Source organism: Myiozetetes cayanensis, unplaced genomic scaffold (assembly GCF_022539395.1).
Source record: "Myiozetetes cayanensis isolate MyiCay16 unplaced genomic scaffold, myiCay2020 scf24, whole genome shotgun sequence".
NCBI lineage: Eukaryota > Metazoa > Chordata > Aves > Passeriformes > Tyrannidae > Myiozetetes > Myiozetetes cayanensis.
In genome coordinates, this window is record NW_026087456.1 from 9,851,619 (window position 1) to 9,873,869 (window position 22,251).

Sequence of the window (22,251 nt, forward strand, 5' to 3'; positions counted from 1 at the left end):
CCCTGGGCAGAATTCCCCGGGTTTTTTTTCCCTGTGCGCTCAAGTCAAGCTGCACATTCTCATGGACGACGGGCTCAGGTTTCGGACCGTCTGCCCAAAGGGGAAATTTATCCTGGCAGCTGCTGAAAGGGGAACTCTTGTGGATTGGCACCAGTTTGTGCATTAAAAGAATGATTTTATTTTTTTTATTTTTGCTGCGTTTTGGGGAGCTTTTCAAGGATGGTTTGTTTACATTGCTGCTGTGTTCTCTGGCCATTTGCAGCAGCGAGAGGTGATATTGGGGTGCTTTCCAGCAGCTGCCAGGCACCATGGAAGGTGTGGACTGGGCTCCTTTCACTGCCCTGAATAAACAGTACCTGCATTCCTGTGGAAAGCTGTGCCGACAGTGCTAGGGAGGGCCTGGTTCCGTGGGGATGGGCTGACTGTCCACTGGGTCTGAAGTGTTTTCAGTCATCAGCCCTTTGTTTGCCACCCAGCCCCAGTCTATATTGCCAAACGAGAGGCTAATGGATAGCATTGTTTTAAACACAATAAAATCCAGCCTCAGGGAATACTTAGGGAAGACTTCAAATCTCACTAACCCTCTTTTATATGAGCACTGGCCCTTCTGTCTTGTGATCCCAAGCAGTCTGAACTTTTCTCCCCAGAAAGACATTTAAAAACTCAGCTGACAGGAAGTTTTAAATGACAGTAGAACAAAGTCTGGAGAAATGATCTGATGTTCTAAAATACTTACCTTAAATATTCTAAACTAATGACTTTAATTAGCAACTTAGTGTTTACTTTATTGGCACTTCGGTGTTCCCTTACACAGCAGTGGATTTTTCAAATGGGTTCTGCGATTGTTGCACAGTCCATCTTGTCCTGCTTTACACAGATATTATAGTGGTCCTGAAATTGCCCAAAGAAGCGTGTCTCGAGGGCCTGGTTTTTGCTGGGATTGCTGGGATGCCTCACCACAAGCCCTGCCTTCGCTCCTGCTCACTCTTTCTGTTGTCACATCCTCAGAGGCCCCGAGAGAAGAGAAGCAGGGGGAGGGATTATGCCCAGGATGTGCATTATACCCTGGATGTTCTGTGCTGCAAGGGGGGTTAAAAGATGGCTCTTATAATTAAAGAATGGTCTCAGCCATATTTCCTAACACAGTCTGGCACGTTCCTCCAATGCTTCTCCTGGTATGTGCACATGTAACTTGTGCGTCTCCTCGGAGCAGAGCTCCATCAGTACAAAGGAGGCTTGCAGACAGTGCTGTTTACTGAATCAAGTGTGTTTTCCTGGAATCCCGATGGATTGATTTCTTCCCTCTGCAGTTTTTTCTGGAAGCTACCCCACAGTGGAGTTGTGCCTTCTGGGTCAGAGATGAAAGGAGCTGGCCTGTAACCTCGTGAAACTGAAGCCCTTTTTTTCCGAAGGTACAGTAAAATTTTAGCTGTTGTGTTGAAATGCAGTTCTGCCTGCTCAGGAAAGCCTATTAATTCATATTTTTGCAGCAAAGAGACTACTCGGATTCTTTGTTGCTGGACACTTTTGGTTGCTGCTGGATTTTTGAGGAGTCTAAGTCAAAAATACTCTGGTTTAGTTTTCCATACATCATGAAAAACCCATGATCTGGGATTCTGTTTGTGTATAACTTTATCATTTCCAAATATTTCTTCTGACCCAGTACAATCCTGTATATGGGCAAAAAGCTGTTAAGGATACCTAAAGAGGTTTTACATTGAGAACTGTCAGTTTTTTCAGACCTACCCTTAAAATGTTGTCACTCTGCTGACAGGTCTTGGGGTCTGACACATTTCCAGTATTTATGGTGGGAAATGGCATCACAGCATTAAGGTAAATTCTTCCCTCCTGAAGCAGAGCTTGGAAGCAAAGTGACAGGGAAAAATACTGGGAAATGGCTGCGTTTTGTATGTTTTTGTCACCGCTCAAATCACACCCAAATCCAAGTGCTTTCTGATTCTCGAGCAGAAATTTCAGAAGCCTGCAATATGCTTTTAAAATTCCAGATTTCAGCTCAAACTCAAACTATTAAACCAGTGTAAAAGAATCTGTGCTGGAGGGATTTCCAGCCAGCTTGAAACACAACCAATACTGGAATTTTTGAAAAACCTGATCTTGCAAAACTGCTCTCTGTGTTTCCAGGCCATTAAAGTCTGGACAATCTAAGATAAGCAACTAAACTCCATGGATTTCTCGCAGCTAAATCTGGCTTGCAGGGAGTTACACCACAGACAAACCTCCCATCTTAGAGGCTTGTAGAGACAAAAACTCCACAAACCCCGAAGTTGTTTGAAAGCACCTCATCTGATTTGAAATAACTGGCGTTTTTCAATTAAGCATTTCCCTTTGTTTTCCCTGTCATTTGGATGGAGCAATTTTGTTGTTCTTAGTTGTATTTGTACATAAATTTAACAACTATAAATTAAGACTTTTTTTTTTCTTTTTTTAGAAACCACAAAATAAATGCTACGTGGTTATTTTCAGAAATACCAGAATTTCTGGAACTATATTCAGAAATACAAAACTGGTTCATTTTTTTGTGATTTGAGTCTCCTCCTACCAAATTAAAAGGGAAGGAATTCTCCCAGAAAGTGTGGGCATATCCATTTTCCAGGCAGATCTGTAATCACTGTGATCACCTCAGGCTTCAACTGCAGGTTATCAGGGAGGAAATGACTTTTTCTCTTTGCGACTGACATTCCTGAAAATGTCCAGGTTTTTTTCTATATTTAGGAGAAGAGGCCAAAAGGCAACATTGTGATAATCTTTTCTGATCTGCTGCTGCATTAAAAGAGGCAAAAGTGGCCATGGATCTCACAGTGTGGGAGATGGGAGACTTCCGAGAGCAGGATATGCGATAGACTGGCTGCTTCCTTATGGAATTGTCAGGAGAAGCAGAAGGAAGGCTCTTCTTTTATTGTGCTGGGTGGTTGGCTGAGGTGGGGTTTTTTTATTAGTTGGTTGGGTTTTTTATTCATCCAGGTTTTTCCTTCATCTCCTTCTATTACAACACGCCGGAGTTCCTGGAAAGGGGTGGCAGCGTGGAGGCAAACCTGAGGACAAACTGCTTTCATTTGTCAGCTTTTCCAGTGTCCTTTAGTCTCTCCATACAGAAACTTCAACATTTTACTGTTACACTTGCCCATCTTTTGGGCTTTGAATGGGAACGTGCAGCATATCCTCTGAATGAACACCATGAGTTGGAAATGTCCCAGTTTTAGGGAGGTGAGTGCTTCTGCAGGTGTGCCAGCATTTTTGTCTGCCAGCAGCCATACCAGCAAATCAAACCAATTTAAATCTGACTCTTCTCTCGCTTTGAGCTCAGAAGGCATTCCCTGAAATGCTTGAAGAGCTGTATCCAGACCAGTCAAGGAGCTTTGGCACCAAGGCTGTGGACAGTGCTGCTGCTGGGAGAATCCCTGTGAGCCCTCAGCTGGCAGAGCTCGCCCCGCTCTGAGCACCTTGTTTGCTCGAGTCGTTCTGAAGTTCACAGTCACAGGAACAAAATACAATAGCAGTTTATCGTGCCCACGTAAATTAAGGAATGGGAGGAATTAGCAGGGTCTAATACTTTTGCCAATTTTGACAACATATATCAGAACTTCAAGAATTCAATTCCAACTCTAAATTTGATTAACCATTTTTCTCACCTCTTTCCACAAAGGAATACAGAGCGTCCTGATTTCATCTAAACTGGCTTGTTGTAAATTAAATTCTCCTTCTACAGGGAATCCACATCCTAAGTTCCCCTGTGTGAAATAAATGCTTCTTAGGAAACAAAGCACTTTTTTTTTTTTTTTAAATTCTTGCCCCCAGGGTAGGTGATCAGGTGGTCTTCAGGACTGCAACAAAGGTGTGTGAGCACAGTGGGATACCTCTGAGGCAAGGCGGGCCAGGGTTAGTATGGAGTGGCAGACACAGATTCAGAAATGTGCTGGTGAACGCAGGAAATCCTGCAAATAATGAGGTTATTAAGTCCAACAGACATTAAGCATTTATTTTGCATTTTTTGCTTTAAAAGGAGAAAAAAAGTCAACATGAAAGCAATGTCATTTTAAAGGATGGATCTCGTAGTCCTCAAAAGAGTAACCACTTCAGTTTAACCAGAAAAAAGTAAATATTTCTTCCTAAGGACTGGATTCTTGAGATACTCATCAGTGTGTGCAAGAATATTACATCACTGTCCTCTGGGAATATCCATTTCCATCTTTTTCTGCCCCATTCTGTAAAACACTCTGTGAGAATGAATCAGTTCCCTGAATGAAATCTCATTTTCTCTGACCTTTTCCACTATATACAGAGAACAGAATTAAGCAGAACAGAGGAAATGAAGTTATACTTTCATATTTTAGAAATTATTAAGGCTTCTGCGTCTGGGGGTGTTTATTCTCAGTCTGGAGAGTGGTGCTGGATTTTGGAGGCACTATGTCCCAGGTTTCCATATGTGTGGCAGTTGCATGGCAGACAGGAAGGGCTTTATGTTTTGGTACCTTAAATGACAGGCTTGTCCTTGTCCTTGGGAAACCCAAGGCCTCGATGGCAGAGATTCCTGTTGGATCCTGTTGTATGTTCTTTTGGCATCCCTGGCCAAAGTTTGGCTTGGAATAACCTCACTGAACTCATTCCCCTGTTGATCCCAGGGCTGTTAGTGATGCCAAGGGTGTGTTTCCAGTGCTGTTTATCCCTTTTAGTTGGAATCTTCATTTTCCAAAGGAAATCTATCCAGAATCTGTTGAAAGGAAATACGATGTTGTTGGGTTCCTACGGCTTCCAATGCACTGTTCCCTCTGATGGATTTATCCCTGGTGGAGGACATGGAAAGCAAGGCAGTGAGGTTTCACCTGCTGTAGGTGGTCAGAAGGAACTGCCGCTGGGTTTGCTTAAAGCCAGGCTGCTTCAAGTCATAGAACCTGAAATGATTGGAGTTGGGAGGGACCTTAAAGCCCCTCTTGTTCCAAGGCCCTGCCCAGGCTGGGGACACCTTCCACTAGACCAGGTTGCTCCAAGTCAAAAAATAAAGGGCTTATAGCATGGCTTTCCTTGGAGAATTTAGGACCTCCATAATCCCCACAGAACTGGTAGCACTGCCATAGTGTTCACTCCTTTCCTGCACTGCTGGCACAAAACCTCACTTTATAAAAAGCAGATGGTTTTGTTATTAAGATGCCCCTTTTCACCATGTTTAGCATTCAGATGTTCCTGTGGTTGGAGTCAGATAATGGCTCTTCATTTGTTGGGGTTTTTTTTCCAAGTCTGTAAGGACTGGCCTTTAACCAAACCTCTCTGCAAGGATGTTTCTGTACTGGGTGAAGAGAGGAGTAAGTCAGGCTCTTTGTCTACTTTGGGAAGTATGATGGGAATATGATAGTCAGTTGTTCCTGATGGCATACGAATGTAGGTTGGCTGGGGATGTGGTAAGTCTGACCTTGAGCAGGACCACAGCTCTGACAGGATTGGAGAGAAAACCTCTGTTTTCTCCTCTTGCATTTTTAAAGCTCCATGGTCTGCATGAAAAGAGAACTGTTATTTACAGGGGTTCAAACAGAGACTACTACGGCCCATCCCTTCTCCTGTAGGACTCTGGATTTTGGCAACATGACATGTCATTCCTGATATTACTGCAGAGATCCAGCAAATCCCAAACCTTGGCTGAAGGATGTGTGGCCAATCTTTAATCTGCTTTGTAGACACTCCACAAGAAAGTGTACTCATGCTGCCCCAGACATTCCAGCTGCTCCATGGAAAATGTAATTCTAAAGCTTATGGCAGATTTTAAGTTATTTTTATGTTTGTTACAGATGTTTTATCAAGCTATAATTTAGGAACTGCCTCTGGATTAAATTTATTCAGTGAGAAATCATGCTGGAAATTGCTGGTGAACAAGATTTCTCACAGCTCCTGGTTTTGACAACCTTGGAAGCATAACAGGAGTAGCCTTTCTGGTTTCCTACATTCCTTCAGGCTTCAAAGGGGCTTTTTGTCATTTTGGTTTGGCTTTTCAGGAGAACATGAACTCGGGTTCTTAATTCATTTGAACTTTGTGTACATCCTCAGAGTGGGTTCTACTGGACAGAGCTTGGAGAATTCCGATTCCATGAGACCTCTTTTCTCTCTCTTTTTAAGTTCAGACAGGAATAATGCTGAATAATGCTCAGTCCAGTGTTTATGGAACAGGCTCCAAGGGGCCCTCTGAACTTGCATTATTTCTAGAGCTTTAAGGTACAAGATATTCTCTGAAGGTCATGTGGGGGGTAGGTGTGAGCAGAGGCCAGGGCAGGGCAGCAGTACAGAAAAGAAGGCGGTGTATCCCAAAAATGGGAGAGCAGCAGCCTATGGAAGCTGTTCTGGCCTAAAGCAAGAGGATAAACCTGTAAAGCCAAGAAAACTAGGCATTGTTTCCTTAGGAAAGTTTGTTTAACTGATAACCATTGGCAAATGAAGTCTATCTTTAAATTAGAATTACAATCCTTTGCCTGATTGCTTCAAGATGTACTTCTCTTTTTTTTCCCTGAAAGGACTCTTAAATCCCAGGAGAATCTCTGTAAACATCTGTTCTGGCTACACCAGCCACAGCAGTGGGTGGCTGCTGAGATCCTGCGATTAGAGGTGGCTCCTCAATTAACCACAATTCCTGGTCCACCTGGTGACACCTTGTAATGGAAGCAGGTAAGGGCATCCAGTAAGTGAAATAAATGTGTCCATGATGTGCTGAAATGGGAGTCAGGGTTTGTTTAACCAGCAAATTTTATCACTCATCAAAGTCTCAGTTTGGAAAGCTTGGAATGCACATACAGGTATTGAACTTCTCGTAAGCAGGCAAACATTGTCTTTGAGGCAAAGTATAATAAAGGTATAGCATAAAAGCAAATAAAAATATTTAATATATATTATTTGTTTGATTTATTATCTACATATTATGGGGGTTTATATATTTCTATACCATATATATATTATCTATATAATTATCTAACTTCTTTCATGTGTAATCTTGTGAAATCATCACAGATTAAATTCATGGTGTGGTGTAACTGCAATGAATTATGTGCATCCAGTGAACATTATTTTAACTACCCTTTTTTTTTTAATTCCCAAATCCTCAGTCGTGGTCTAATCTTGCTCTATCAAAGGTGCCAACCTGTTTGCCAGAAGTCTGAGTGACAGATGTTGAGAATTTGTGTGACCTATTGTATTCTTCCTTACACCTTCTACAAGAAGGTTCTGCCCATTTTGTTGAGTGCATGGTCCTGCTGATGTGTAAGATGTCAGCCTGGCATTATTTAGCAGACTGAGCTCTTGTTGGAATTGATTGGAAAAATAGGATTCCGAGTCTTGGACCATTGTGGATGAGAGCTGGATGTAACAGCTCACCTCTGGACAGGTGAGGTCAGGTCTCAGCCCCCTCAGTTCCTGTGGCTCAATCTACAGGTTAATGTAAATGTCTGTCACTTTCCTGCTTTGCTAGAGGAATGGGTGCAGCTCTCTGGATTCCAGGGAAGTACCGGGTTATCTCTGCTAATGCCAGTGGCCAATTTCTAGTATAAAGAAAGAAAAATAATACTGCAATCTTACTTGATTGCGATGATGGGATGGTGACAAAGGAGTCCGTGGGTCGGTGACTTCCTTTTCTATTGGAGATGCCGTTTAGGATTGAGTTTGGGAAAGGAGGGAATTCTTCACTAGTGGCTGCATCCTCTGTGCGGGGCAGCTGGGCTTGGAGATGAAACACCGAGTTCATATTCCAGCCCACTCACCGATCATTAAATACACACGAGGAGCTGGGACAGATGGGCCACGCTCCACATTTTCAGAGCATATTGCAGAATTAATTGTGCTGACAACGTTTAAGAAAGAGCAGCTCCAGACTCTTTTCTCTTTGGCAGTAGTGGCTTCTGGCTGCTGTCAGGCAGATGAACATGTTTCTCTGGGTTTATTATTTTGGGTTTGGCTCGCATGCTCACTGTACAGATGACTGGGGGAGCATTACCTACAGTCATTAACCAGGCGTCCAATACTTGCAGCAATCAACAGCTTTTTACCTGAGTGCCTGTGGATTTGGGAGGGGGAACTGCACTAGGACTAGATAAGGAGAGGTAGGAGGGAAGCCTGGAATGGGATCCAGGCTGTGTTGTTGTTTGTGGCTGGTAGAGATGGCTGTCAGGGATCCAGAGGGCTGAGGTCTGGTCTGCGGAGGATTCCAGCGTGGTTTAGTCTAGACTAAACATTTTTGGATGCACTGAGTCCATCACTCTTCCTCACGCTCCCCTGCCAGGGACTAATTGGAGCTGATGATTGCCTGCCCATGAGACTTGCGAATTCCATTTGGAAGGTGTTTTTTTTTTGTTCTTTTCCTTGTTTCAAAAGCATTTTACAGGTTTTGGCAAGAGGCTATTTTTGGCTCTAAAATGACAAAAATATTTTCAGCACGGATTTAGCCATAACTGTTAATATTCTCCAGATTCCTTCATTTAAAAATGTTGCCAATTACAAACAAACAAAAATCCACCCCTCTCTCCAATTTAGCTAGCCAAATTTCCTTTCTGTTCCTTTCTTTTCAGCACAGAAAAGCTCTTTCCTTCAGGCCTAGAAATGCAGAATATATTCCTTCATCCTGGTTTTGATGGAGGTCCGTTATATGTTTGTCACACAAAATTTGCATGTTGTGGTAGGATTTCCAAAGCATTCCCCCTCAGCCTCATGTTTCTGGAGTTGGAGTCAGTGGGATCAGTGTTAGGCTGACTCTGGGCACCCAGGAAATCCCATTCTTGCTCAGACAGTTTGGTTTTTGTTCATTCATATCTTATAAAACACTTTACCTGGATGGGCCTTGAATGCTTTTACTTCATTCTGAGTTTTCAACATATAATTCTTGCCAGTGAGAACAAAAGGAAGGTGATATATAGTGTAATATAGTGGTGATATATAGTGTCATATAATTAATTTTAGGGATTTCTTTTGAAATCTAATGAGAAGTTTTGAAGCATCTCCTCACCCCATGTTCAATCTTGTCAGTTATAGGAAGAAACCTTAAGGGGAGACATTATAATGGTGGCCAATCAAACAAAGAGCTTTTTGAGAGGAGATATCAAAAACCAATAATAATAAAAATTGAGTTTTTTAATAAGCTCTTTTGTGTTTGTTTCCATAATACTAATTCAGAAACAAAGGGATTTTGTAAAAGCCATGAAGTTCTTAATAATGCAGTTTCACTCCATGTACATTTCCATACTCTTTTAAAATCAAAACCAGATCTAGAAGTAGCAGCAAGGGATCTGCAGAACTGGTGAAAAACAGAAACTCTGCAAAGGAAGGCAACTTTAGCACATGAGGATCTTCAGGCTACTGCCCCATGAGGTGGTGTTTATAAGCATAAAGTAGGGATTGGCATCAGCATAATTGGGATGAGATGAAAAGCTGCTGCTTCTCAAAAATCCACCTGAAGTGGGTCAGAGTTTGAGGGCCTGGAGTTAAAAGATCCAGTAATTACCCTTGCATATGCTACTGTAAGAATCAGATAATTATTGCTTTCTCTGTGTGTGGTGAAGTTAATTTCAATATTCTGGAAGTCCTAGCTCAGCTGTCTGGCTGGATGGGAAGAAATGCAGACTCCCAGAAAAGTTCTCCTCACTTACTCATGGTTTTATAATTTCTATGGTAAAGCCTGTTTTGTGATGAGTCAGGCAGTTCTGGCTCCTGTTTTGTGGGATAAAACTCCTGACATCCTGTATTCCTGCTGTTGCAGTAGCAGCCCTTGAAATCTTGAGAACTTCCAAGCTCATTCCAGCTCTCCTGTAGAGATTTCTGCAGAATCTTTGGAGTAGCCTGGCTCTTGCAAAGAAATCTTCTCCTGGAGGGTCATATTCCTGCTTTACTCCTGCCTTGGCTGTGCCCTCTCATTCCTTGGAAAGACTTCTGAGGAAGCAGCAGCTGCCCGACCCTAACAGGATCATAGGAGTTGGACTCCTTGGTGCTCCTCCTATAGATAAAGGCAATTGCTGAATGCAGGTACACACAAAGGAGAAATGAGATGCAGTGAGGAATTCTAATGCCACTTCTAGGGGTCACCTCTCAGTCCAGGTGAAAGTCAAGGTAAAAGGCTTTTGTAATTTAACTTTTTTTTAAGAGTCCAAGGCTGATCTTTAAATAAAGCATTTGCACTCGCTTGTAGGAAGGAGCTTAAGCCAGTTGTGTGCCCTCTAATTACATCAGCCCAGGAATGGGGGTGTGGGAACGGCACCAAGTACTACAGGAGCTGCCAAGAGTGATTTCTTCCAAGCATCCATGTGGAATCTCAGCCTGTGCTGAAGTCAGGGGGTATTTCAGCAGCAATGCTTTCACTCTCTGCTGTGGGGTTAGTTCAGTCGTGGCCTTGTCACAGGCAAAGTGGAAAATGCTGGAGAAATGCCACGATAAAATACATAGTGCCAGGATGGGAAATATTGGGCTCTTACATTGTTGTAAAAATGAGGATATGAAAGACCTAAAGCAAGGGCACAATGACCCATTTCATCTCAAATAGTAGAAACCATGAGACAAATAATTTATATTAGCATCACTCCCTTAAATCAATGAATTGGTCTTGATTTAGACCAGCTTAGTGTCACAGCACATTTCTTATGCTAAGGCAAACTGTACTCAGGAGATGTGCAAAGGATTTTCTCTTAAAGGAACCTGGGATTGAAAAGAAGCAATAAAAAGTATAAGGGGCCTGGTCACATAGTTTGAATTTACCTGGCTGGTAGCCAGCAGCCCTAGGTTTGATTTGAATCCCAGCAGGTCACTGCAGACCAGAGCATTTGTGTTAAAATGTGCTTAAGTTTTTGAAAAGGCAGCACAGACAGTGTGGGATCAGTTACCAGTTTTAAGAGAATTGCCCAAAATTGTCAAGAAAACTGCTGCATGCATCCATGTGGCCTCTTTTGCTCTTTCTCCTAGTATCTTTTTTTGGTTTTACTCTAATTAAATGCATTACCTAGTCTTAATTCTTTCCAAATGGCAAAAAGAGAGCATTTTGCATCATCATGATAAAAGCTGAAATGCATTGTAACAGAATTAGTCCATTTATTAGAAAAAGGGTTTAAAAATCAATCAATATAATTATTTTAGCCAAGTCCATAAAGGATAAACACTGTTCCTTGGCTCAGGTGAAGCAGGTGGTGAACAATCTTACAAACCTGTAACAGGCTTCATCTGTTACCTCAGATTAAGTCCATGAGTAATCTCTCTTTTTTTTTTTAATTGTTTATTGTTATTTCTTGGTTTATCTCTGTCTTCAGTGTTACAGTTCCTTCAGAGTTTTGCCCTGGTTTCCACAGGAGCAGGATTAAACCTGCTAAAAGCCAGCAGTGGTATGAAAAAAGAGTACCAGGCAGGCATTAGCCTCTTGGGAAGAGGAATTCTCAGAGTATCCTAAAGCCTGCCTTGAAATTGGAAAGTTGTAATTTTAAACTGCTGGAACTGATGAAGATCTTGACGCTGTCTCAGATGATCAGCTCCCCACAGGCTCTTCTTTATCCTTCCTGGCTGTGACTTGATTAAATGGATGGATTCTGAAGGGAAACCTCAGCAAACCACCTTTTTAACTGTCTTTATAGCATGGTGTTTTTCCAGAAACCAATTGATAATTAACAGATAGCAGCAGCAACGTGCTTCATTTTCACAGAGCAATAATTCCTTTCAGAAGCAGCCCAAATTTCGGGCTGATGACAGCGTTATTGTGTGGCAAACGGAGGTGTCGGTTCTGTCCCACCTCTCAGACTGGGAGGGAAATCATTTGGTGCTCACAGCAATCAGGAGTCATTAACATATTAATAGAGAAATAATATTTGCCTGTCTCTATCCCTGGCTGAGCTCTGATGCTCAGCCCACCCAGGCTCTGGTGATTGCTGCAGCCAAAGTCCAAATTCAGTCCCAAAGCGTGGCCGAGGGGTGTAAGAGTGACAAAATGAGTCAGAAAAATCAAAAAACCAGTGCAACAGGAGGATACTGCTGTTCTGTTTTCCTGTGCTGCAGGCTGCAAACACGGAGGGAGAGGAGTGAAGGAAAGGAGAAAGCTCAGGTTTAGCTGCCCAGTGTGGGAAGGATGAATGAAGGGGATGTGATTGGGTATAAAGTGAGCAATGCTCCCTTTTGGATTCTTTCCCCCTCTCACAGGTGATGAGAACAAAGGCATACCTGAGGGAGTGCAGGGGGCTTTGAACAGCTGCTGACTAAACCCGTGTGGGATGTTGGGGAGCTGACCTCAGCACGGAGGAATGAAAGGAAACGCTGAGGTTGGGGTTTCTCCGGGAATGTTTGGTGGTTACTGCCCATGTCTGCACCGCTGCCATGTGGGGGACAGTTCAGTCTCAGTCACTTGAGCGGTGTCTGGATGAAGGGTGGGTGCTGCCTTTGCTCCATTTCACCAGCAACCAGCATGGGCAGAGGATGAGGAAAATCCGTTCTGTGAGTCGGCTTGGTCAGTTCTGAGTCTGTGTTAGTCAGGGATACAAATGGTTGAATAAAGTGATTTAGTGTTAATAGTGGGATGGAGTTAATGTGTGGGATACGTGAGGCTTTTAGGAGAGGCGTGGGGATATGTTCCCTTGGGACAGAAGTCCCCTTCCATTTTATGTTGCAGAATATTTACATCACATGTGGGACAGTAAGAGCATGTTAATCTTCACCCCTTTCCATCCTCAGTCCTTGCACAGGGAGACAGCTCTTGGCATCACTCTGGGCTCTGTGCAGAGGGACTATCTTGTGTCCTTCCCCAGCAGAAAACATCCATTTTAAGCTTTGTGCCTTTCTTGGGGAGAGAACAAATTGTGGGACTGTCACTGATTCCCTTTGTTCTGACTTGACTGGGGGGAGGACAGGACAGGGAAGGATGACTTTTCTTTTAGATGACTAACCTAAGAGAAACTACCACTGCTGGCACCAGCAGGGAGAGGAAATCAATGACTGTCTGGTGTAAAGGAAGAGGCAGGAGCAGCAAAGCTGCCTCAGCAGCTCTGCCCCACCTCAGTCTCCAGTGCAGTGTGTATTGATTGGGCTGTCTGCCTTTGGAACACTCACTTGGCAATGCTTATGTGGTAAATGGAGCTCAGTGGACATGGAGGAGGTCAATGGATTTGAAAAAATCCAGAACTTAATGAAGTTTCCTGGATTGAGGCCACGAGATGGATCTGTCAGTGTGTGTCAGGTATGAATTTTACATTCAGTGGTCTGTTTACACTGGATAAATGGCAGCTAAACACAACCTAATGTCTCCAAGAGAGAACCTCCTCCAGTTTAATGAGAGTGAAAGTCTGCTATTCCCATCCATAGTCCAACCTCCCAGAAGTTTGATATTGCCCTAAGTATACCCTGAGAGAAGTGTCCCATATTTCAGGTCTTCATCGTGGTACAGGAGCACTTAAGTTGGTTCTTCCACCTCTGTTTTCTTTTGGTGTGAAGATGCTGAGAGAATATCTGTGTTTAAGGGAAATGAAGTCAGAGTTAAGAAAATCCCAGCCCTCAGGGCTGTTCAGACATTTGAATATATTCACTTTTATATAATTTCAGTAGGAGAACTTTGGGAAATAACAGCTGTTTCTCTCTTAATTTTCTTTGTCTATGGACTCTTTCTTCTCATTTTGAATTAGGTCCTCTCCTTCCAAGGAAGTATCTCAGCCTTTTTCATAATTCACTCTCTGCTTTGCTAATTCTGTTTCCCCTGCCATTCTCTGCTTATACTCCCTTCCTAGGGAAGTAGGAAAATCCAGGTATTCCTTCCAGAATAATTATTAGTGCTGTAGTTTCAGCTCTGAAATTTGCAGTGTTCCCTTGCTTTCCTTGAGCCGATGGAATCTTCTGTGTGGGAGCAGTTGCATGGATTTTCTGCGTAGGTCACAGGGTAAGCAATTATTCTTCATACATCAAGAATAAAATCCACACTTGTATCATTGCAGCACAGCTCCCTGTCATTCCAGTAGGAACATCCAGCTGAAACGGATGGTGCTTTGCCAGGATGTAAAAGGAATCTTCCTTAGGACAACCCTTCTTCTTCTTCTGAAGTTGTGCCCTTTGTCTTTGTATTAGTACTGCTTTTTCAGCTTGTTGTTCTAACTCTTTTTTTCTGAAGATCAGGAAGATTTCTGCATGGAGTGTTTATTTAAAATATTTTAAGATGTAAGGCATACAGATCCAACTTGAGCCTCATTAAAAGATGTTTGCCAAAATTGGAAAGCCTTCGGAGGCCTATTAGAGTGAATTATCCTAATTAGAAGCATGAATTCTGTCTAACAGCTCAAACTGCTTCAGTGGATCTGGATTTTTTCCCAAAACCTGCCAAAATGCAAGGACAAGTCTGTGTGGCTTCCCTGTGCCTTGTAGCCAGGACAGAGAGCAGCCAAGTGCTGTCTCTGCCAGCTGTATATTCTGAGTATCATTTAAACAAAATGCTGAAGTAACAGCAGAATCTGCTTTTGCTTTGCTGAGCATGTGTAAGATGTTTTTAGATTAGAATTCTCATTATTATTGTTTACAGAAAGGACCTGCTTTTCTCCCTGTAATAATTGTAGCCAGGTGAGCAGTGGGAATTAGAACCCATGTCTGGTCTCTGCTGTGAGCCGTTCGGGAGAATGAATCACATGGAAAGGAAGGTCCAGAGCACTCATATTTGTCATTTTGTACGTAGTCTCCCCACCGTTCCTGGCCCAGGGTTTCAGGTAAATGTTTCCAAAGAAAAAATCACTTTGTGTAAACTATCTCTACGTTGTCTACTCTAATTATAAAAGCATCAAGGGGAGTTTCCTTCCCCATAAAATTCCCTGGCCTTACACTGCCAGATGTGGCCGTAAGTCACACAGCTGTAAATCAGGCCAGTCCCTTTCTTCCTCATGCTGAAACCTGCCATTCTCAGCTGCTCTTTGCTTTTGCTTCCCCCTCACAATTCAAAGGTATTGTCACAATATGAATTGTGAACTTCATCTCCAGTTCTTACTGAATTTTTCTGACACTGGTAAGCAGTTTGAAATGGTGATGTGTTACTGGCAGTGCTCATTTGGGGTTGGAACTGCCTGGAATGGTGCCCTGGAGCCGATTCCCATGCAGGGGAACCCTGGCCCTGGCCATATGTGTAAGTGTCCTGGCACCTCCTCCCTTGCAAAATGAGGGAGGGTTTTGCCTCTCTGTTTTATGCTGTTTTACGGACTGCACATGCTGATGGCATCCAGCTGCTGAGTTACTGTGATCCTGAGACCTATAAAGAGCTGGATATAAAAGCTGGGAAGGTAACTAATCCTTTTGAAACCAGGCATCCACTTCCAAGTTCGAGTGACTTTCCATGTAGAGTTGCTGGATAGAGCAATTTTTCAATTCCAAATTTGACATGGAAGCCTCATTTCTTATTCTCGAAATTAGTTTTACTTCTTGATTAGCTCGTTCTGTGCAGAATATCCTTCTTTCTTGCTGCCTCTTTGTGTTTTCTCCTGGGTACCAATTTGCAAAGTGCTCATCTTAGAACTCATTTTCACATCTGAGTTGCTGGAGTCTTCAGGGAACACCCATCTCCTCCCAAGGCATAAGTCAATGCAGGTTTTCTCTTGAATTCCACCCATGCCAGCTGAGAATATTTGGATACTCGGTCCTTCCTGAAGAGAACAATACTGGCAGCTACTTTAGACTTTTTATGCATTAGCCAGAAGTTGTGTTTGAATCTGGGATCATGTAGGAGATCTTTTTTGTAGGATACTCCCTTAGTTCCATTTCTTTTGCCATACAATTTTTGCTAATAAACAATATTATTCCTGCCTAGTAGCTATGCTATAGTAAATTATTATTGATTTTTCCTCTGGGACTGACATTTCCAGCAAAATATGTCTGTTGCATTTTCTGTAAATGCTGTTTTATACAGAAGTTATTTATTTATTAAACCAGAAGGAGTTGATGCAGGGGTTTCTTCAGTTCTATTTCATGCAAGAAATGCTGTCCTAAGAAATGGTGTCTTTGGAAGGGATGGAATCAAGTGATGTACAGGGAGGAGCGAAGGTGCTGATAAATGTAACAATGTCTTTAGATGGCTGTTTGAATGCAGCAGCTGCCAAGTAGGTTAAATAGCAGCATTTTGCAATGCAAAAGCTGCTTGAAGCTAATAATTATCGTGCCTTTGAGAAAGCAAAGTCCTCTCATTATAAATACGTAATGAACTATGAATCTCCATCTCAGGCAGAGCTATCTGAGATGAAATCTTTTTCCAGTTTGCATTGTTCGAATAATTATATCTGGCTGGGGTCAGGGTTGGGATAATGCATTCCCAGCCCCTGGGTTTATTGGCTGGCTCCAGCACCAGCCCGCGGTGTCAAACAGCCCACAGAGGTTTCGCATTGTCTCTGTTTTGGCTGTTCCCAGCAGTGCTGCTCCTTCCTGCCGCAGCCATGGAAGTGCTTCTCCAGGCTGTGCCTCGCCTTGTTTCCTGAAGCTTTGCTTTCCAAACAGAAACATCCACTTAAAATGCAGAGGCTTGGTTGAAGCCGCATTCCTGGGAGTGATCCTCTTCCCAGTGCGAGCAGTAACCGCAGTTAAAGCAGTAGCAGAGAGCTGGTGTGCGCAGCGAGGCCCAGCTCTGAGAGCAACAGCTGCATTTGTTAGCATGAGCTGGAGGCTTTGGGAACAGCATTTTCTGTCTGCTGGGCGTTTTGGTCAGCCTGTGGACGTGCTTTATCCTGTGCCTCTAGATGGGATGGCTGGGAGAGCTGGGTGGGATGATAAGGGAGCTGAAATATGGGGAGGGAGTAAAAAGGGCCTTTGCAAATGCAAATCCATGTCATTCCCAGCACCCCGAAGGTGCCCGAGGCAGCCGCCTCATTGTTAAGTCAAATGGGCTGCATGAAATGCCGGATGGTTTCAGTTTGTCTGAGCCATTCAGAGGATGGAAAGCATGGAAATGAAGGTCCAGAGCAGTTGGATTTGTCATTTTGATTGTAGTCTCCCCACTGTTCCTGGAGCGAGGTTCCCACATAACACAGTCCCTTGGTGTAAACTATCTCTACATTGCCTGCTCTAACTATAAAAGCATCAAGGGGTATTTCCTTCCCCATTAAAAAAAAAAAGTTTCATTTGAAGGCCTCTCCCTCAAAGAAATAGGCAGAAGTTTTAAAAGAATTGTCCTCCAGTCGTTTCAGTTGGGAAGAGGCTGTTTTCCTCCACAGCTGTGCAGTGATGGCCCCCACGACACTGTTCCCCTTATCCCTCCCTGCTGGCAGTCAGAGCTCTAACTCTGATGGCAGACACTACAAGGATGAGGCAGCAGTTCCTTCACTCCGAGTTTCCATGGGCATTAAATCCCTCAGGGAATTGGAGTGATCTCAGTGACCCTGAGGTGCTGTGATGCTGCATAAATGTGAGATGTCACCTGGTGCTGCTTGTACTGGTGCTACCTCATTTCTTCTCAGACCTGCACTGCCAGTGCATTGTGTGTAGCTACAGACAAAGGAGTTGCCTCTGTGTTCCTGGGACTCAAAGTGACCCGGATGGCATTTGCTTTTATTCATCAGCTTGTGCAGGTGAACTCCCAATGACTGTTCTCTTAAAAAAAAAAAGGGAACATCAGCTGGCATACTGCCTGGCACTGGAGGACACTTACATCCTGTGCTCCTTTAATTCCAATTCCTTTTCGTGTCTTTTGCCTTTAAATCCTGCAGGGTTGTCTCTTGTTCTGTGTTATCACACAGCACCTTGCACAGCAGAGGCACCTTCTGGGCTTGCAGCTCTCACCTCAGTGCTGATTTTTAGGATGGAGAATCACCTGTTACCTTCCTCAGGTGAGGTTAAATGTCACTTCAAGTATGTTTGAGATGTTAAAGTAGATTTCTGATGAAGACGAGTTGATTCTCTCTCTTGTGCTGTATGCACTGGAGCTTTTATGTGTCTGGAAGCAAGCATGTTTCCTCTTCCTAGAACACAGAGTTCACAGATTACATCACTGAGTGACATTTTTCAAAGCTGATTTTGGTGTTAAACAGTTTGTTTCTTTTCTCTGTAGCTCGAGGAAAGGACGTGAAATGAGCCAAGAGCATCGTGTGAGTCAAGAGGTGCAGAAGCGCTGCCAAACAGCGGCTCCCACAGTGGCAGGAAAGGTGAATTCCAAACAAATGGCTCTGTGGTGCAGCTGGCACGGGCTGCAGCAGCAGGGTCACCCACAGAAAGGAGCCAGGCAGCAGGTAAGAGTCTCGGTGTCTCACTTGTCCACCCAGACACTTCGTGGTTTTCCACTCTGTGGTGTGGGGAGCACTTCAGCAGGTCACCCTGGGAACACTCGGGACGCTGAGCGAAGTAGGGAGAAGGTGAGAGTGAGGAACAGGGAGAGAGGGAGTTATTGATTTGGGACTGCAGCGGTGAGAAGGGAGCCAGCACTCTGACTGCAAGGTTTTTGCCTCGTTCACAGAAATAAGTAACCTGAGATAGAAGATTTTTAACACTTTGGCCAGATATTTCTTTGTCCTCTGTTGGCTTCTTCCAGTTTTAGACAGCTATGCCTGTCTAATTCCAAAGTGATTCCAGCCAGCACTGCTACTGTATTGGCACTGTTCCAACGTACCTATGGCTGTGTGTGCCCTGATAATTCAGGGCTTGTCCAGCCCTAACGTGCAGAAGCAGCTGCATCACCTCCCCATTTGAAATTAGGTACTTGAAATAATCTTTACTTGGTGAGAAATGAAGAATATTGCCCAATAAAGGTAGGCTCTGACTTTCTGGTTATTTTTCTTAACACAGTACCAGCCTAGTATCTTTCTGTGTTTATTGAAATGGGAAAAGTTTAATCTTCAAAAAACAGGGCCTACTGAGACTCCCTCAGTCACAACCATTAGTTACTTTGAAAAAAACCAGTGTTTTCAGCTCAGACTTTTCATGTCACAGTCTTGGCACCAAATATCTTGTGGTAAATCTAATTTCATAGCTTGGACTGCACCCAACATTGGGATTATACCTTGAGTATCCTATTTGACAAGGCAGAGCATATTGTACTGAGTACAGGTGCAGAAACAGCCAGCCAGCTTTGCTCTGAAGTGATGAAAACCAATTTCCTGGGAAGGTAGCTGGATATTTTCTCAGAACTTTAGGCAGCAGAATATTAAAATGTGTCAGTTCTGGACATGCAGGTTTAGATTTCATTTTGTTTCAGTTCCTTCTTGCTAGATTGCAATCCTAAATTAGGATTTAATTCCAATAAAAGATTTCATACCAGTATTGAAACTGAAAAAAAAAAATCCGAGCCTGGATATTTTGAAGCCTCAATATTATGAGGAAATCCCCAGTTCAGGATTTAAAATCAGTAAGACTCTGATGGGGTTTTTTCCATATTTTTGCTCCTAGGCTAACTCCTTGGAAAATGTAAAATCTTTTCAAATGGTCAGCAGTTAAATCATTAGTTTTTCTCATTTCCTGCTTTTACACTTTGAGTTCAAATTATACGTACACATATCCCCTGGCAAAGCACTCAGGAAGCTAAAAAAATAAGAGCACTTATATGGGATTATAGATATTTCCTGTTCTTCACGTGCTTAAGTGTTTAACTGTAGCACAGGACTTAATGGATCCCTAAGGAAAAGCTCTGACAAGTATTTTAGGGGTAATCTGGTTTATCTGCATCACACTGAGTACTTTTGGCATTTAATCCAGAATTATTATTCAGCAGCTACCTGTGCAGTCAAAATCAAATCCTTCTGTTTTCCATTTAGGAACTGTTTCTGTGCGTGTGATGGCATTGCTTCAATAAAGTATAAATACTTCCATTGTATCATGGAAGAAGTCATTCATGTATTTCCTTGATCTATTTTGAAGGACTTTCCTCCCTTGGAGGCTGATGTTGCAGCTTTTCTTTCAAGTCACTTGGACTCCTTCACCCTACTGCTTAGACTGCAGAATTAGCAGGAACAGTGTCCTTGACAAGGAGACTGTCTTGGAGATCTTCTCCATTTGCCAAATTTTGTTTTATTGGACAGGAAAACCCAGCCATGTTAAGGAAGCACGTATGTACACACAGCCATAAAAAAGAGTCTCCTTTATATAGTTAAATAGAAAAAAAAATACAATTATTTGCACGTTTCCAGCACAAAGCTTCAACTTAACCCATTTTCAAGATGTCTTAGTAACCCTGTATGCTGATTTCTAATAAATGGCAGCAATCATGAAGATGAAGAACTTGAAAATTTAGCCCATACTGACAGTTATTCATTCCCTTGATTCTTAGATAAATTGTGAAGTAGGAGAGTGAGACCAAAGATCTTTTTCCACTAAATTTAGGCTTTAATGTTGATAATGGTGTATGGGAAGAGGTTAATTGGAACACCCGTAATGGGAGAAAAGGCCTCCCTCGTGGAAAATAATGTACCCTGGGTTGTATCCTCACTGGCAGGAAAGGTGTTTACTTTAAAAAGAGATTCTTTGAAATAAGAAGTGAAAGGTTGCTCAGTTATCAGCCAGACTGAGAAGGCCAAGGGTCCTTTGATAAGGAGTTTTAGACCAGCAGGAGGGTTTCCAGAGGTGTTAGCTTGGGCTCTGTCTTTTTTAACTGTCCAAAAGGTTCTTTCCTACCGTACTTCATCTTTTCACTCTGAGCCTCTTCCTTTTGTTTCTTCCCTGCTGCAACAATATCCTTTATTAATCTGCATTTTGGGCTGAAATCCTGTAATCCCTTAGATGTACTGACCCTTTGGTGAGGTCAGGTACTTACCTGGTGGCAATCCAGTGTTTTCTAAGGAACTACATCAGTTTGTGCTAACTGAGGGTCTCTCCTTCTGTATCGCTGTATAAAAAACACGAGTGCTCTGCTATAGGGCGAGTGGGATTGATGTCAGTGACTATGTTGATATTTGGAAAACGAATCTTGAGGATGTGTTGTGCCGCTGACTCACACAGGGTGGGCAGTCCCAGCCCAGCGCAGATGGATCACATCAGTGAAAGCTTGGATGAAACAAAGACAAGGATGAAGGGCTGGGAATGGTATTACAGGAGAAATAAAAATGGGAATAAAGCACTGCTGTGCTGTCAGCACTCAGAAGCCATCAGGAGGGGGAAGCCAAAGCGCCCAGGCAGGTTCCCAGCCTCTGATGCCTGCAATGGTCCTTGGGCTGGGCCCACCAGAGGGACTCGGTTTTGCTTCCAGTGACTCAGTATAAAGGCACTTCTCATCCTCCAGCTCCTTTCGAAGCTGGTTTGGGCAAACAGACAAATATTTTATTGGACAAATGGGATTGTCACTCCAGCATATTTCAGGTTATTTTCAACGCTGGTTTCTCTTTTTTCCGGTCCTCAGGGCTCTCTTTGAGCCCTTCAGATGTATTTGCCTACTGTATTTGCCTCCCATACTTGAGGCACACCGAGGTGTTTTATACAGTCATGGGTTAAATATAGAAAGTGCCTTGGAAAGGCAGAACAGAGCAACCACTCAATCACTTCACACATGGAACACTGCACAGAAAATGAAGGGCTTCAGTAGCAGCAGGGCTGGGATTCCTGACCTCTGGCAGGCACCCCTCCCACTGAGGGTGATTTTAAGGAGTCACTGTTGATTTTTTTCCACTCTGCCCCTTATCAGAGGGGACAGCTCACTGCTGGCACAGATGGCCCAGGAAGGTAACTTTAAATCATCCAGACCTCCAGAGTTAGAGCCAGATTTCTATGTGGGAAAGCTTTCCTATAAACTCGGTCCAATACTTAAAAACCTCTTCAATGACCTGAGCTGATGAGTGGTTTTGCTGTTTAAATCATGTGGAATACAGAGCTTTATAGAGCTCTAAAGAAAAATAGATAAAATTATGCACTTTTTCTTTTATTTGTCTTTAAGGCGTTAGATTCAGTAAAACCTGCAAAGGACAAGGAGTTAATGTACTGCAAAAGATAAAAGTGGTGTTACCAGAACATGCTGCTGCCAACCCAAAGGGTTAAAAAAGCAAGCTAGAAATTACTGAGAATGACCAAAAAAGTACTGAGATTAGTCACATTTTAGTATTCTATGTTATTGCTTTTTAGGCTTTCCACAGAAGGTTTTAAGGAAAAGGTTGAAATACTCAACTTGTAACATGTGAACCTCACATTCAGAAAGCCTTTTGGTTTTTATTAAGGAAAATGGGAAGACTGTGCCAGTATGTCTTGTAGGGCAGTTAGAAACACCATATCCTAGGGGGGATAAACAAGACTGAAGGGCTCAGCTATTGACTGATGGATCCTGAGCAGTGGTTTGTGTAAGTAGGAAGTGAAGGGGATCACCCATGTCCCAGAGCTGGCAGAAAT

At 43.0% G+C, this 22,251-nt stretch overlaps 1 protein-coding gene across 1 annotated transcript in view; it reads left to right on the forward strand.

Annotated features, from left to right (window-relative positions):
- Positions 1 to 22,251, forward strand: part of ADAMTS3 (ADAM metallopeptidase with thrombospondin type 1 motif 3) — a 97,509-nt gene that overhangs the window by 12,342 nt on the left and 62,916 nt on the right. Inside the window, exons 7-10 of the mRNA XM_050320620.1 lie at positions 1,311 to 1,412; positions 6,516 to 6,666; positions 17,661 to 17,780; positions 18,002 to 18,179. The gene's annotated coding sequence lies outside the window, so the exon portion shown is untranslated. The remainder of the gene's footprint in view (positions 1 to 1,310; positions 1,413 to 6,515; positions 6,667 to 17,660; positions 17,781 to 18,001; positions 18,180 to 22,251) is intronic.